The following is an 18,018-nucleotide window of genomic DNA, read 5'->3' as shown; positions in this document are numbered from 1 at the left end:
CCATTAACTATAGCCTGCATGCAGAAGCACAAGTACAGATAAAGCACAGGAATTAATATTTAAGTCAATTAAGAAGGCTTCCCCAGATGTGTAGATAACAGACTGGCCCCACCTAGAAGCCAAAACTTTGTGGTGAAGTAGGAACATAAAAACACTCTATTGTAGATAATAAAATTTGAAGTACATTTGAAATAATAGTCCTATAGCATTATGTAGTCTTAATATTGAATCGTCACATTGATTAGCAGCAGTTCTACTTCTTGATAAATTTATTGTACATGTTTAGTATTGCTGGGTACATAGCCTTATTCCAATTTTGTTTTCATTGTAACAGAAGGCATATTTGTGATTTACTTCAATTTGAACACCAGCTTTTTGCTAGTTTACAATAGGGGATGCTGCACAGTTTCAGTGTATTCATTCTGTTCTTTTGTAATTCATGCTGCACATACATAATCATAAGGTGATCTGCTACTTTCAACTACGGTATCTCCATGTAGTCTGTTGCTATTTGAGGTACAAAGGAGAAAAGAAAGCAGCATGCCACAGTCCACTGGGAGAGTTGTTGTAACACACACTTGATTTGTAAAGTACCTGAGTTCTTTCATCTTTTGTGGATAACATCACACAAGGTATGGAAATAACTTGGGTACCTAAAAACAGTCTGGCCATGGCAATATATATGTCTTTACAGATGCCATGGCCAGCCTGCATTCCAGTACCTCCAGCTAAGTCATGAAGGTATGTTAAGTATCTCCACCCTACCACAGACCTGCCCTCTGAGTCCCTCAGAACATTTTCCTTGCTTTGCTGGCCAAAGGTGCCTTTTCCTATGGGATATGGGAACACACTGTCAGCTGAACATTGCTGGTGTGCCCCAGACGGTATGGGACTGTGCTCTGCAAAGAATCAGCAGCTTTGACAAGGCTGCCACAGCTCTTGCCGCATTTCCTGACATTTTTCTTTATCTAACACTTCCTCACCCTTTCCGGAACATCTGAATAATCTTTATTCCTGCAGAATGTGTACACCTTGGCCTTGCATAGAACCACACCGTAATGCTCACAACAGGGCGCTTTCAAAAGAAGTATTTCGAAACACTACAAAAGCTTTAAGTTCAAACATTGTGACTCAGAGCTCCAAATGTAACCAGGCTGGGCTGTGTCAGTGGTATTATGGAATAGTTGCCGGAGAACTGCTTGCAATATCCTAACAGTAATATAGTGATATAATAACATTGAGGTAATGGAGCAGGAACACTTGAATATTGGAAGCATCATTTTGTCAGACCAGCATAAGCTAAGAGTTGTATCAGCAGGACATAAAACTGAATGTGAACACATTCAACAGAAACAAACATCTCTAGTAAGACTCTGTCATAGAACAAGCACAACGCTCCTTTGAAAAGGCATTTGATTTCTTCCTAATCATCTGTAATAGCAACAGAAGAAGAATTTTTTGCAGTGACACTTTGCGGGGGGGGGGGGGGGGGGGGGGGAACTTAGTTTAACAAATAACCTCCTGGACAAAATACTTTAAGATAAACACAGCTGTAAATTTTTACTTTAAAGTCACCCTGAGTCAGGGAAAAAGTAAAAATAAAAAATCTAAGTATCAAGCCTCTTTATTATTCTGGCACCACAAAATACAAGGCTTTCAGTTCGCAGTACAAGGAATGTTTTACTCTGGTTAGCATGAGGTTAATACCTAGCCAGATCTTTCTTTTTTCATTATTATTAGTAAGTCAACAGCAGCTTTCAGCATCTTGCAAGACAAGTTTCAACAAAGCTGCAGTATGATTTTTTTTGTGTGTGATTAGTAAATCAACACTAGAACATATGCCCACACACATCCTCCACAATCAATTCACAAGAGAGGAAAGATGTTAGCAATCTCTGTTGCACCATTCTTTATTTTTATCCCAAAGATCAAGACCCATTGAGAAAGAGGGGGCATGGGCCTATGAAGAAATTAAGAGAAGGTTTCTTGATTAACTCCAAAAAGAGAGAGGCTGCATTACCTTTACCACAAATCACCCTCTGCAGGGATTTTCCCAGTGAGGGGGTGTTCAAGAGGTAGCCACAGCTGGGAAGGTCTCATTAATAGCAATATAGCTTCATTGGCAACTCAGCTCGAGGTGCAATGGCAGGAGGCACCATGATGTTTTAGGGACTCACAGGTGAACTTTCGGCCTTCTCCAAATCTTGAAATCTGTGAATTTCAAAGTTAAAGCTGTGATTTATTGAAGGGACAGGGCAAATATTCACTTGTCTTAATAGACCAATGCTGAGGAAAAGTCTCAATAGGACCCTGGCAGAGTTTCAGCCACTGCAATTCCCCTCCTTCCCCAGCAATTGCAGTTATAAAAGTATAATTTTAATTTTATGAAATAACAGGCATACTGACTCAGAAAAAAGTTCAGCTAGCTCAATATCCTGCCTAGCAGCTCTCAGTAGTAGTAACCTGAAAGAGTGTGTAACAGAGTGCTCCTTCTCTTACTCTTTCCTGCTGGTACCCTGCAGATTATGGACTTTGTTTGTCCATGCGTTCATTCAGACCACCGTATTTATTGGCAGTTTCTAGTTTATATTTATCATTATATTATTGGTCTCTACACCTACTATGGGAACAAGCTATGCAATTAAATTGTGCACCATGTGAAAAGGGGCTTTCTCCTTCAAACTCCCCTGCCTAATAACTTCACTGTTCCCACTGTATTACACGATCATAAGTGAGCGAACATTCCTTAGTCATCTTATTCATGATTTTATAAACTTTTGTCATAGCCCATTTCAATCATCTGTTTCCACACAGAAGACTCCTTGTCCAATTCATACCTCAAATAGAAATCATTATACTTTAGATATATACATATCTAAACACGTTGGGCATTCTTTGTACTTTTAAAATTTCGCTACATGCTGTTTGAGACAGAATTGTCAGAATACCACATAACATTCAAGATGCAGCAAAGACATAGAGTAGTAGCATTATTATATGCTCTGTTTTGTATGGTATTCCATTCGTAACTCCTCATTTTCCAATTCCCATTTTGACTGCTACTGAACACTGAGATGACAGCAATCTTACCACAGGAAGACCAAGATCCTGAATGAAACAAATTAATTCAGAGTCCATTTTTTAGTTCAAGTATTGCTGTGTACAGTACAGTCTTGCTATTTTATTTCTCAGTCATTTAAATAGCAAAATTTTTCTTTAGAGCCAGCTTTAGTTTTGACCTGCAAATAATTTTATAGAGGCAGCAAACACCATCTCCCTAATGCTCACATACCTTCTTAGGTCCTTAAAAATGGCAAACAACATACATCACCCTGGGATATCTCTCTGTGAAAAACAGGTATTGCTCCCATTTTCTTCCTTTTCTTCAGCCAGCTCTTAATCTACAAAATTCTTCTCTTTATTCCGTATCAGTTTAAGTTTTCAAGGGCTCAAAGCAACTTGAAAAATCCGAGGAGGTTGTGACAACTGACTTATCTTTTTATCTACAGGCTTGTTGCCTGCTTGAAAAAATTCCAAGAGGCATGATGTCCCTTTGCAAACTCCATATTTTCCATGTATCTGCTAATACTGTTCTCATTACAATTCCTATAATTTTCCTGGCTTAGAAGTCAGCTTAGTTTCTGTAATTCTCCAAAGCACACTATTTCAAACAGTTCTCAAATGTGCTCCCTTTTATTCCTCTGGTACCATGATGATAAATGACAGTTAAAACTCCATTTGGGGGGGGGGGGCTCAGCAATTTCATATATGCACTCCTTCAAATCTCAAGAACAGTAAATCCACATAAAATTTGCAATTCAGAAAACACTGAATCAACTGATGATACACTGAGCAAACAGGATGAACACACACAGAGAAAACATTTACTTCCATGCTTATAATTATGCACTTACGTGCTGTTGGAACACGTATAATTGCCAAACCAGAGCCTAAAAACAGCAGGCTGCTATCTGTTCCTTATCCCCAGTCTTATCAAATTGTGACCTCAGGAACTGAAGAAGCATCATGAACCCAGAAGCTATGTCTGCCCTTCAGAAGGTTACAGATATTCCCTCCTCCCCTCACCCCTGAATCACCAGCCAGGCTGTAAGTCTCCCTAGCATAAATAATGCCAAACGCACCTACTCTTTTGAAGCAGACTGCTGGTAGAAACTGCCTCGTTGTTACAATACAACAGGCAGCATCAAAATCCTCTTAGAAAGCAGGAATCCCAAAAATATGTTTAATTTCCTCGGGCCCCTGCTCATCTTCCAGCAATGACATCAGTAATGAGCCACTTTTCAAGCAACACCAATTTTCTGAATTTTCCAGTTTTTCATAGCTCAGCTCTACTGTCTTCTCATCTCCTACTTCATGATGAGAACTTGGGCTACCCCCTGTGCACTTACTTGGTTTTTTCTTACTTGCATAGCACCTCAGAATAAAAGCACTTCTAAAATATTTTATTAAAAGATACATGTCTCTCTCATGTTAAAGAAGCTGCATGACTACAGTAAGCCAACACCTAACTATTTGTATGCCTTGTCTCCACATGCCTTCATTAAAGAGACATAACCTCAGGTGTTATTTATATGAATGCACATTCATAGCTATAAAATTCTTGGCAGTTCCATACTATCATACTTACAAACTCTGTAGATGAATGCAGACTCCTGGTTGAGCAAAAACCTCCCAATTAAATCAGTCTCTGTCACAACAGAAGGGAGTTCTCAGCATAGATTGTTAAATTTCTACATAAGCAGATAGGGCTCAGCTTTTCCTAAGACTAGGCAGGTATTTCCCTTGCACCAAGAAGGTTAGCACTTAACCATTGAAGTTCCACAGCATTGTTATGTAGTCAACATACTTCTCATTCTAATCCATAATATCCAGCACAGCATTTCATCGTAATCCATAACGTTCAGAAACTGCATCCAACAGAATGAAGCTGTACTTCAAGCAGCACAGTTCCACTTACTTGCAACTTATTGCTTTTCCACACACTGCATATTTGACCCTTTAAAACTCTATAGCACCCAAAAATACATTATGCACAATGGAAATTCATTGTTCAAAGGTATAAAAAGTAATTTTATTTTAAAACCTGTAGTTCAGAAATGTAGGTTTTAACTGTAGAAAAAAAATTTACGATTTTTTCCACCAACTACTAGGGGAAATAAAAGTGGATCTAAACAGAAAGGATGCTTCTTACACGTTTCTAAGGAATAACAAGAAACAGAACAGAAGCAACAAAAAGTACTTTAAAAAACTTTTTTTTTCACTAGTTGCTGCAAATAATTTATTTTCCTGAAAACTGCAGTTCTAGAACTTCTAAAAAAAATCTATTTTCTTTAAAGGGAAAATACAACCACCCTATTTTTCTAAAACCTGTTTAAAAATTTGCATTTGTCAAAATCAGAAAAGGCACATTTGGAAATACTGACAGTTAAAACACTGGCAGCAACAGCACTATGGTTATAGGTTTTTAGATCAGCAGCTAAGTTTTCCTACTCCTTTCCCCCAGCCTTTCCTTTTCCTCCTCTATAAAGCAGTAATGGTGTGATTCTTGTTATAAAACTTAATTTCTTGACTATATTTTTTTCTTCTCATTCATATTATTCAGCTTGAATAATGAGGGAACAATGGGGAAGAGAAATGAACAACTGAGTGATATTTAAGCCCTACTCTTGAAGATCTGCGTATGCTAACTTTATTACATGAGTACTTCCAATAGTTGTAAAGGAAGTAATCATTGGAATATAATTAGGCATATGAATAAATACATGGCAAACACAGGGCCTAGTCAGCTGCTAAATACAGAAATTTACTCATTTAAAACAAACATGTTCAAAATGAGATCTGCAGAGCTCTCAAGCAAGGCCTGTGGATGCCTGACAATGCCTGACCTCTGGACAACACAGCACAAACACCCTTTCAGAGAAATAGTTTAACAGGCTGAATGATGTCGACGCAGCTCCTGTCCAGTGTGCACCACATCTTTTGAGTGGCACACATTAACACAGAAAACCTACGGTTGCATCTCCCTTCCCTTGCCCTGCTGTTTCCCAAAACACAAGCATCTGGTGCAAAACCATGCAAAGCGGGTGCTTCGTGTCACCACATGTGGACACACAGCCAGCACAACACTGCTGCTCCATGGTCACCTTTCGTGGTTCTTGCATAACTGCCACCCTGCAACTGTGGGACACAGCCTGTGGTCAGGGTGATGAGCAGGAAACCAGAAATTAAGGCTGTAAAGACTTTTCAGTTGGGATTTTGGTTTATGCCACTATCTTTCTTTTGCACACCCACATATGTACATTTATCTTTATTTTCTTAATATTCATTGTTACTCTTTAGAAACAAGGGACGCTCAGAATGACCTCTGAACAGAGCCAAGCACTGGCCCTTTGAGGTTTGAACTATGCAGGCTCCCTCTCAGAACAGAGGAGTGCAGGAACCATATATGCTTATCACCTAAGGATGAAAGACGCCCCGGTTCTCCACTGCCCCATCGCACCTGCGGATACTTATGCCTCTGAAAGTGTAGTGTAAAATTATATCATAATGACTGTAATTCCAAACAGACATTACAATGAAACCCCCTCAAATGTTAACCTGTTAGTGATGGCACATTATTTTATGATCATATCAATTGCTTATACTTATCCATTATGGAACAACAATTTGATCAGAACCCATCTCTCCAATTCAATACTACTGACTTCTGTTGTCAGACTGATTTTGTATTTACAGGAGTACAACATTTTTGCATTGTCATTTGTCAACTGATGTCCTAGAATAGTGTCTGAATGATTGTCATTTGGTTTCCACAACTTCATTTGAAAGTCACATCAATGCATTTGAAAAGCTTTTAAAAATATCTATCTTGTACTTGGAAGGCAAAGCTAGGAAGTCATCCATTATACAGAAAACTACTTTGAAAAGTAAGTGATCTTGGTTTGTTGTTTCCTTACTTTTCTATCCTGAACACACAGAAATACTGTGAACACCCTGAATGTCACTGTAAAAAAAGAACCTTTTCAAAAATTGCTTCTCATCCTTGCTCTTAGTCTAAGGGTCATTATTTCACCTGTAGCTAGAATGAGAACTATAATACATAAAACCTTTTTATAATTCTGCAAGGCAGAAATTAGAAAGTTTTCAGGTGTCACAAAACCGAATTGTAAAGTATAAAGTGGCACACTATTTTGATTGCTGTGAATTAGGGCTAAATATGACTTCAGTTTTTATATATGGAACAGAAATAAGAAATTAGGTCCTTTGTTTCAACTTGAGAAGCATTCAGTTGTGAACGATTCCTTTGAGGTGCTCTTTGAAGTAATACATTGTCTTTTTCCAACATGCCCTAAAGCCTTATCTTGAAAGCCATTGCCTGTGATCAGCCTGCACATAAGCAACTCCTGCAATTTGTTGTATTCATTTCTAATTTTGCCTTTTAGGCTGTAACTGTCCAAATGCAAGTCTCCCAGAAGTATTTTACCAGACATTTCCAAAACAAAATGTTTAAAACTGTATTAATTTTTCCCTTGCAGGTTAGGAAGTCAAAAACTGACCCTTAGACTGAAGCTTCCCATTTCCTTGAGTTAGCTTTCCAATGAAGGCATGATTTCTCCCTGGAATCTATCCCTGAATCCACCATGAGAAGTCAACTGGTTATACCATTGCTTAACAAGCCCTAACAACTTCTTAAAAATACAAACATACTGAAATAATCAAAATGTTAATTCAAATTTATTTTAGCCTGTAGGAGTCAGATATACATATATTACCACCATTATTTAGCAACAGTAACAATAAAAATTAGTCTAGTGTTAAGCTATGATAAAGTTTTAGTCATACCAGATCAACTTCAGTCTGATACTTGCATATTTCAATGACAAACTGCTGCAGATATTTACCTACACAAATGTGTCTTCCCTGCCCACTGCAGAATAGTACTGGGTTATCTAGGTAGGATCAAGAGCAGTGAATCTGACCATGCAGCACTCTCACTAACCCAAATACTGTATGATACCCTCCCCCTCAGCAGGAGTGATGAGATAGACTAGAAGGGAACTAAAAAAGTTGTACCCAGTGCCCAGCCTAGCGCTTCTGGTGCAAATGCACCATAATGTGCATTAAACCCTGGGACATTTCAACGAGGAGATACAGCAGGTAGAAGCTTCTGGTTTACCTGCCTGGTGACACTGGTGGCACCACAGAAGCCACCCACTCTGCTCCAACCTTATTCCAGCAAAGACAACTGCAACACACTGAGAAAGATTTTTCCCTCCTGCAAATAATGTGCCCCATCGTGAACCACACAAAGACAACTTACTCAAAAGAGGAACAAATCCCACTTTGTTTTCTAGGAAGCAGCAGTAGTCTCTTCTTTCTGTTGTATTTGACATAGCAGAGCTTTGCTTATGGCCATATTAAAATGCATAGGCAGTTTTGCATCCACAGTCCTGTCCTTTCTGGGAGAATATGTTTTCTTTTGTATCTTGCTTTCCTTTCCTCCTCACTATTCTGATAACTCAGCTTTTTAGGTGGTAGCTGCAGGTACTTGGCAAGTTTTACCATCTTTACATATAGCCTAATATTGCTTTTATCTTTTATTTAACCTTACACAAAAGGATGAAACTGAAGACCCAATTTCAGGGTGATACACATAGTTCTACAATATCTCTATCCTCTGAAGTTAACTTTTAGGCAGTCTTGTAAGCTTTGAATTTCATATGCAGAGAAGAAACAAATGAAGTGTCATGATGCACCTCATTTCTAAGCCACATCATATAATCCATGAGAAGAATTAATAGGAAGAAAGATTTGACTCAATATTATTATGAGCTCACCCCCATCTGTTTTATAGAAACAGTGGCAGGTTTGGAATGAAAATCTGTGAAGAATGTGCAGTACTCTCGTGATGGATATGGCATTTCAGTGATCTAACTTAAAAAGAAACTAAGTAAATGAGATGTAGAGAAGAGCAAACCTGAAGGAAAATTCACCAAAGCACAATTTGAAAAGTAGAGCTCTACAGTTTGCTTTGAAAAGAAATCCATTATGGTACAATTTTCAAGCCACTTTCCCTATAATTTTCAGTTTGAATGAGAAGTTGCTATGCTACAGTATTGTTTGAGAACATATGTATTCTGTGGTACAAAAGTAAACTGAAATTATTTATTGGAGTCTGTCACAGCCCTCAGAACTTAGCAATACATACCAGGAGATACCCGTGATCCCAGACCCAAAGCCCTTTTCATGGTTTTCAACAGAACTTGTTTTTTTTTGTCACTTGTTTCCTGAAATTCCTGAGGTTGAATAGGATGATTTCTTATCTTGCCTGCACAACGGTATGGAGTGCACAAAAAAATTTGTCTGGAAGCTTTTGACAAAGATCATCTCTGGCAAAGAAATGGGACTACGCCATTCCTAAAACAGTACACAGGGACTTTGTTACTGAACACTCAAGTAGCAGCTTGAAAAGACTTTTTGCAATTGTCCTTAGGACATATGGAGAAAATCTGGAATATTTATTTTAACCGTTTTCTGCATTTTGATCTCAGAAATATCAGAGTGGTTGGCCCAGATTCCCTGGTCACAGCAGAAGGATTTAGGAAGTTTTAGGTATTTGCTGGGTTAAAATTTTGTTTAAATTATACATCTCTCTTCTGCTCCAGAACCTAATTTTAATGCACTGGAGCTAATTTCCATTCTGTTTATTCTTAGACTCTTAATATTTAAAACACTGAAAACCGCAAATTGTTAAACAAAACACACCAACAGCCCACCAGTCCAGGAACAAGTATAGACCACCTCAGACCCTCTACATAAAAGGAACACTCTCCAGGCTTGGTTAAGAAAACCCGTGAAATAAATTAAGCAGCATAGGTAAAAAACCAAAGTTATGACACCCACTGGCACTCAGTAGAGAAGCAAGAGGAGAGAACATACAGCCATTCCTCCTCTCCGTGCTTCTTAGTCAGCCATCCATTTAGAGGCATCACCCCCTAATCGCAAGCAGTGGGAGGTACCCACACTGTCCTTTTCTCATAGCAAAGTGAAAAGACAACAGGGTTTTCAGGTGTTTTCACCTCTCCTATTTGACCAATCCATGCCCCATCTCACATAACAAACCTCCTCCCCACAGCTGCTCTACATCCTCCTGCACAAACACTCCTTCCCAAAGGGGACTTCCAGCTCTTGCTTTTCTCCTCTTTCACTTTTGTAATTACTGAGGTTTTTTCACTTCTTTCAGTAGTGTAATTGAAGATTTCCTCCTTATCTATGCCTCTCTGGGGTGGCAGATGGGCTGTGGGCCCTCCTGCAGCTCCTGGACGCCTCTCATCCCTGAGTGGGCTGGATCCAGGAGGAGAGCAGGGACCCACTCCACATTGCTGTGGAGAGTCCCCTGGATAACTGTGCTCCTCAGACAGCATCAAATTTCTCTCAGTGTTCACTCCAGCACCATCAGTATGTACCAACATGCTGCTGTCCTCCCCCACCCTGTGCCTTTGGGTTAGGGTGCCCAATGCATGCCTCTCCTCCCAAATGAGAGCGATCCATGTGAAAAAATGTGTGGTGCTCTGCTCTGGTTCCAGCACAAGACACAAGGGAGGCACCTCCAGGGCTGTCAGCACTGTGGCTGTTCACCACATAACCCTGAGTACTGGGAGGGCAGTGGGATGGGAATGTGTTCAAAGGCCAACTTCCTGGTCTGCAAAGTTGGGGGGAGCAGGGGATAAAGGAAAAGCAGAACAGTGCAGACAAGTCCAAGCTGCCCTGAAAAAAGGTAGGGACAACATTGAAGATGTCCCTGCTCACTGCAGGGGGGTTGGACTAGATGACCTCTAAAGGTCCCTTCCAACTTAAACCATTCTGTCATTCTACGAAAAAATCAAAGCCAATTAAGAGCTACTATTTCTCAATTCCCTCTCCCCATTGCTGGGGGCCCTGCTGGTGGCTAAGAGGTGACAGCAGTCTCTTCTGAGTAAAGGTTCTGCTCCTTTCTGATCCCCCCAGCTATGCAAGCTGGGGAGGGGGAACCCGCAGGAATTGGGCACTCTGGCTAGGACCCCACAGCTGCCACACTGACAGGTGGGAAAGGCATGCAGGCAATCCCTGCCAGCACTACGCTGGTGAACTGCACTGCACAGCACCAGTCAGCTATTAATAAATAGAAGACTGAAACTGAATGCCTCTGCTCTGACCTCTTTAAAAGCTCCAACTCAGCCTCCCGATAGGTCTACTTCTGGCTGCCCACTCAACCCCCAATCCAGTGCAGGAGCTCCCCCATCCAGGCATACAATTCCTGCTGACTTAACAACCTTGGTGTTACAGACACAGCAAAACATGGGATTAGGCAGTCTGAGGATTTAGCAAAGTGAATTTTGTTGCTGTTCAAGACATTGTGTAACACATGAAGGGAATTGCGCTCGCATAGCAGCACCTTACCCACTAATACACCCCTTATGTTTTTGTATCTCTGTCTGTCCTCTAGTCCTACTCAATAAATACAACTTCATATCTGATACTTGCTGACCCCCCTTTCTGCATTACATAAGCCCCATACCTGTTGATTTACAAAGCACAGGACAACAGACCTCCTCCCTGAGTTTGCACATGCCACCTCTGAGGTCAGGAAGGGTTTGCATAGACAAAGCAGTCTGGCTGCGAGAACCTACATGTGACCACAAACACCATATTAGATATGTACTAAGCATGCAGCTAAGGCATAGCTCCTTGTAAACCAGCAGGCAAATAACCAAACCCCTCAACATAGTAAAGATTTAGGGGAAAAGGCTCTATTGTTTGTAAAACAGAAAAATGACATTCTGAAAACTGATGACATTTCCCTGTTTTCTGCAGCATAAGCAGAGTTTCAAGTCTCCTTGTGAAACTCTGCAGTAAATATTCTTTATTATTTTGTCACCTGATTAGATATTTTGGGGGCTGAATTACATGGAATATTCCACACATATGTCTTGTTAGCAGGTATGAATATGATAGAACTTCAGTGCAGTCCACCGCTCCATGGAGGTAAACTCTTGCAAACGAAACATAATGGTATTACTGGGATGTAGAAGAATAATCATTCCATCTGATACAAGAGAAACTCTTAAAAAGCTTTACAGGGAGAATAAACAGTCTTTGTAATTGTTTCACTCTTTAGAGGTTTGGAGTTGCCTTGTTTTCTTTCAAGTGCCCTAAAACTCTAGAGGGGAAGCAGTTGTTTCCTGCATACCAAAATGCTTCGTCATTTACCCAAAAAAAACTGCCTGGACAGTTGCTTACATTTGTTTTCCCCTCCTCTCCAAAAAAAAGATGTAAAGATGTAAAAAAAGTTGGTCTGTTTCCTCCATCCTCTCATCCACCTTTGATGCTGATCAATCCACTTTCAGCGGCCAGCGCTCCCCCGAACAGCGGAAGGGGACATGTCTTGAATTTCCAATTCACATTCCAACTGTGAAGTCGCTCCCTCCTCCCTGCACTGCATTTAGCAGGATATGTTTACAGGTCCTGCCAGGAGAGCTGAATAGCCTCTTTAAGGAGTGGCTCAGGCCACAAGGACACAAATGCCACTAGCAGGAAACCTGTGTCACAGGATCCATGTTGTGGGATCTCCAAAGTGGTATTGAGGTGTGCAATACACTGCAATGGGGACATATGTGAAACTGCACAGAGAAGCGGGTCAGTTGATCTCTCTCAGAAATCATTGATCTCCAAGAGTAGTGCATTAGCAGATATGACTGGTTTTTTCAGAGATCAAGAACATGATGGAAAAATGTCAGTAAAGGTTTTTCTTAACTCTCAAGGGCACCTCCTGGACAACCTATCCTCACAGAGGAGAGAAAGGCTGTCTCTCCCCATGGCAGGCCTATCTTACCACATCCTTATTTTGTCCTCACTACTGGCTTTCACTGTCAATACTAGGTATGCCCACCTGTTTACACACCTTTGCTAATACCATGTGGCAAAGCATATACAGCCCTCAACTTCAGGGAAAACCCTGAAGAAAATGGAGTAACTAGGCAACTACTGATGTCATGATACGCCATGCAGAGCCCAGGCATTGCTTTTCCACAGACCTGAGATCTCACCTGAAGTACTGTGCTTTGTGTTCCTCTGCTCTTTCTCTATAGTTCAACTGTATGCAATGCTTATCCAGCTGCACCCATCACTCATACTAAAATAAAATAACAGAGCCACAGCATCTGACCAGCAGGCAGCCACTTGGCCATGCAACCAAGCGAATTTCTTGGCAGAGCTTGGATTCTAGAGAACAGCTTTAATAGCACAAAAAGGAATTGTAATAATTCTACAAACTGAGATTTTCCAACGTCTACCAGGAACTGCTGGTTGGTGTCTTGGGACAAGGACAAAGACAGCAGCGCTTCTTACCATAGCCACATACAGCACCATTACAGAGACTTGGGAAACTTCAGCACGCTAATGACGATAATGAGCTTGCAGCAGTGCAGGCGGTCACACATGGATGAGCATTCAATTACTCACCCTGTGGTTAACATGCAGTGAAAGCAAAGACTATAGTCATGAAGGCCTCTGCGACTTTCATTTCATAATGCATCATTAAATCTCCATCACATAATGACAGCTTTGTCCCACAGGCTGGAACTGAGCAGGGGGTGACCCATCTTGTTTTGCAGAGCCCACAGAAACCCAGCTCAGGCCCTCACCCACTGATGTGGGGGCACCACCGCATGCCCCAGGCAAGACCTGAAGTGGTGACTTCAAGACAAAAATATTCCTGCTCCATTCACTGCTCCTGATATCCTCCCGACCCTATAGACCAGATGCAGTTACTGTAGCTCAGCAGCATCAGAAATAAATAAATCCTCCCCAAAGTAATGAAATACATATTTTGGGGTGGTTTTTTTTTTTAAGACCTAGTTTGAGGGATTGGCATTTTTAATCACACAGATGTGAAACATTAAGAGTAGTTGGTGTGGGTAACTTTTTGGAATGGAACAAAACTATTTTAATACTCTTGCCACATTCAGTGAAGCTTCATTTAAAAATCAATTCAAGGAGACTCATGGTTAAACATACCATCAGCAACAGCTCTGCTTCCTTGTGAAGATGGGTCCTTAGAAAAAAATGGTATTTTCAAGGATCCTTCTATGTCTAAATAGGCAGATACTTTCTTTGGAGATTTTCTTTGGACTGAAACAGGGAAAGAGCTTAATTACCACTGAAAACAAGCTAAACTTAAAAATCAAGATTAGATGCCCAAACACTCAAGCACTTTGTAAAATGTACTTTGTACCTGTCTGCATATTTAGGCACCTGTATATATTGAAGATATACCATCTCTACAGTGCTACTACACTATACCTGTGGGCTGTATTCTTAAATAAATAAATTCTTAGTGTAGTGAAATCATGGATCTGAAGACTGTGTCCTCAGCAAAATGAAGATTAATACTAGAAGTTCAAATACTACTAACTAATAAATCAACTTATTATTAAAAAAACCAGCACTGAAAAGAATCTTTTCACTGCTTGAAGAGTAGATTCTGTAATTTATTAGGATGTGGTTTTCTAAAAGCAAAATCATATTAAAAAAAAAATCCACAGATATTTTTCCTAGGGCAATTCATTTAGAGTTGGTGCAAGCCATCCTTTAAAATTCTCTAAGCTTTGCCATAAAATTTTTTTTGGGAGCTAGCAGAAGTGTGACACTCCCAAATCACTTAATTTCTGGGTACAACTTCTGCTCCTAAACTCAGCTCTAAATACAAAGTGGAAACAGTTTCCACATGGTAACTGTAGGTAGGCTGCCCTTGCCCTGCTGTAGAAATAAACACAGGCACAACCCTGAACTGTGATATTTGGAACCAAATTCTGTCATTCAGGGGTGTTTCTATTTTGTGACCCACCAAAATGCACACGGATTACACCAACCCCTGTGTAACTATTTCAGCATAGTATTTGAAAGGGGCAAAGTGGTAGATGACAAAACAAAATTAGCATTTCCAGCTTCTTGTCGCAGTCACTTCTGCAATTGAACAAATTTAGAAAGCTTTCAAGGTACCAAGTTTTTCATAGAGTTTACCACCAGCCCTGCCCAGCTCAGTCCCAGGAGCTATGGCAGGGACATAAGTGTGGATGGAGACTTACTTACACGTTGACTCATTAGGGCCTCATCTACATGGGAAAATATTTTCTAGTGTTACACACACAATACAGTACCACACAAGACCTGCTTTATTTTTCTTCCACTTAAACCCCTTCCCAGATGACATAAGCTAAATTGATCCTTCTGAAGCTGAGATGTAAGTGCTCAAATGCAAGCTGATGCTATGACAGGAGCAAAGCCTGTACTGTGTTAGAGAAAGGATATGGACCGGCTGATCTGGGCACTGCTATGCAGAACCTGCCCATGTGTTTCTAAATTTTTAAACTTTAAAATAAAGAGGAAAACGAGGTCTATAAGATCAGTTTCCATTGGAGAGTAAGATGGTTGTTATGTCCAGTTTTAGAAATGAGTAGTGTAGACCATAAACACAGCAACCTTTATAGAGAGCAACTATACTGAACTTTCCAGCCCTTTAACTGAACCTGAATACCCTTTTTAAAGACAGAAAGGTGCCCGTCCCCCAGCTTGATGCAGGATATCTGTTTTCCTAGAGGTGGAGACACTGTTGTGGCTACTACCGTTACAAAAAAAAAAAAATCTTCAGTTAAAATCTGAGCTCCTCAAGTTTTACTGGGCTTCTGATTGGGACCATCCCCACATCTGCAGTGTCATATGGAAAAAACAAAAACAAACATAAAAGGGACACAGGAGTCATATGCATGACAATCCAAACTAGAATCAGCAGCTTCCCGCCCCAGTTTCTGCATGAAAAGGAAAAAAAAAATAATTAGGCATTTGCATAAATACATTTTGTATTTGCTGATGAATCTTTCACAGCTTTGCATATACTTTTAAGCAATAATAGTGTCACAATGGTTGTAGAACAAATTTGTGACTGAACAGATAAAAAAACCCTACATGCCTGTGAAGGACCCAGCAGCAAGCATTTAGGGAATGGATTCCTTAGAACTGAGCATTCATAATCCAGCGCCTACTGTGCATTCACTCCCTTCAATAGCTATGGTAATTAGGTTGTCTCATGTTATTGTGACCTACAATCTATCTATGGGGACACTCCAGGGGAGCTCTGGGTCCTAAATCTACTAATTTCACATTTAGAAAGACCCAGGCATTACAACAATGCTGAATTGATATGCAGAACATTCAGATAATTTTAAACACTTGAATCATTGTCCTCAGATGTAAAAAGATCAGGGCTTCCTTCAAGCACACATTGTGCAAATTCACTGGGTGTGTCACATTACAGTGAAGGGATGTTTGCTGAAATGCAACTGGGCCATGGAAGTGGTAGTTGATTAAGTGGAAAATAAGGAGCCTTGGGCACAATGACCTTTATAAACCACGCACAAAATTTAAGCTAAGATTTACAGCAAACTTTTCTGGACAGTTTTTTCTATACTGATAGAAAATAAGGTAATAAACCAGTTTATTAGTTTCTTGCATAAGTTACAACCTTCTCAACCTTACAAGCAAATTTTGCTCAATCATCTATCTTCTGGCTTTAGCAATACAGTATCACTTGATCCAATCCTAATAAACAGTCCAGACAAAGCTGCAGTCTAGTAATACCATCACGGTAAATAGTTCCTCAGTGCCTTAGCATTTGCAGTCCTGGATGACTTAATAGCATAGTCTCACTCTATCCATACATTATAGCTGAATGGGTAATCATACAGAAACTTTGCAAATAAGTTTCCAGTTTAGGGCAGAGTATCAGTCCAGATCAGACAAATAACCTACAGTCTAACTCTGTATGAGAGATTTTGGGGATCTTCTTACCATCTCCTTTACTCAAATCTAACCGAACTGCCATTTCTTAGAGACAGGTCATTACAAGCAAATATTCCCTATGAGTTTCTGGACGTTGACAGATGAATTCCAGAGGGCCTTGCAGCAGCTGCTCTTTAGGACATCGCTAACCCCACCTTCCCAGCCCTTCACCAGCAGCTTAAGCCAGCGCAGCAGCCTGGGGACTGCAGAAAGGAGGCAGAAGTACACATTTCCCTTCTGCGCAGCCAGAGAACGGAAAGAAAGAGCAGAGCAGACACTTAAAGAGAAAAATGTCAAGCTGCCTCAGCAAGATTTGCCAGATCTTCCAGAGCCTTTATTAATGCAATAAATTCATTTTTGGGAGGGTTAAAAAAAATTCAAATAACTGCCACTGTGAATGCTTAAAATTATATCCTATGAGTTAGATTGACTACCAAGTACGTACAGGTTCTCCACTGAGAAAACTTAATGTATTTATCTTTTTAATTTAATCTAACAATATAAAATGATTTTAAGTAGATGTACTGATGTACTGGGCCCCCATGTGGTCTGCCTTTAATATCTGTGCATTCAATTACTGTTTTTGAAAAGCATAAATTGCTCATTGCAACCCTAATACTGTATTTATTCAGGATTTAGGCCTATTTTAAGATTAGACTTGACTTAATTGTACCAAACTATCAGCAATGCTGGAGTCAGACTACTGAAACTCATTATCATATATCTGCCTGATATCTGCATTCTGCAAATCTGTGAAGAAGAAAAAGAGGATACTTCCTCTTGCTACTGCTGGAATAAAAGTAGGGGATGTCTGAGGATTCTGAAAAGCAGTTTTACCCAGATGCTCCAGTAAAGTATTTATTTTTTGATGGAAAAAGTTAAAACATGAAAACTGTTCTAACAAAAAGATGTATGACAGATTGGAAAATTACAGTTATATCCCCCTACATAATTCACAGGGAAAAATTAACTGTAATATCAAGAAGGTATTGCAAGAGTCCACATTAGGAGCTCCCATCAATTGCTGCACACAACGTGCCTTAGGAAGAGGTGAACAGTCTGTCATTCCTTGCAAGAGATTCACTGACATCTCGACTAGATCTGCAGAAGGAAGGGCTGCAC

The 18,018-nt window shown here is 40.1% G+C and overlaps 1 long non-coding RNA gene across 2 annotated transcripts in view; it reads right to left on the bottom strand.

Annotated features, from left to right (window-relative positions):
* Positions 1 to 18,018, bottom strand: part of LOC142057448 (uncharacterized) — a 92,511-nt gene that overhangs the window by 8,543 nt on the left and 65,950 nt on the right. For both annotated transcript variants that reach the window (XR_012660641.1, XR_012660642.1), the window contains one exon: positions 2,021 to 2,211. This is a non-coding gene — a long non-coding RNA (uncharacterized LOC142057448). The remainder of the gene's footprint in view (positions 1 to 2,020; positions 2,212 to 18,018) is intronic.

The sequence above is a fragment of the Phalacrocorax aristotelis genome, chromosome 5 (genome assembly GCF_949628215.1).
Source record: "Phalacrocorax aristotelis chromosome 5, bGulAri2.1, whole genome shotgun sequence".
Taxonomy (NCBI): Eukaryota; Metazoa; Chordata; class Aves; order Suliformes; family Phalacrocoracidae; genus Phalacrocorax; species Phalacrocorax aristotelis.
This window is presented reverse-complemented; position numbering and strand designations above follow the sequence as displayed.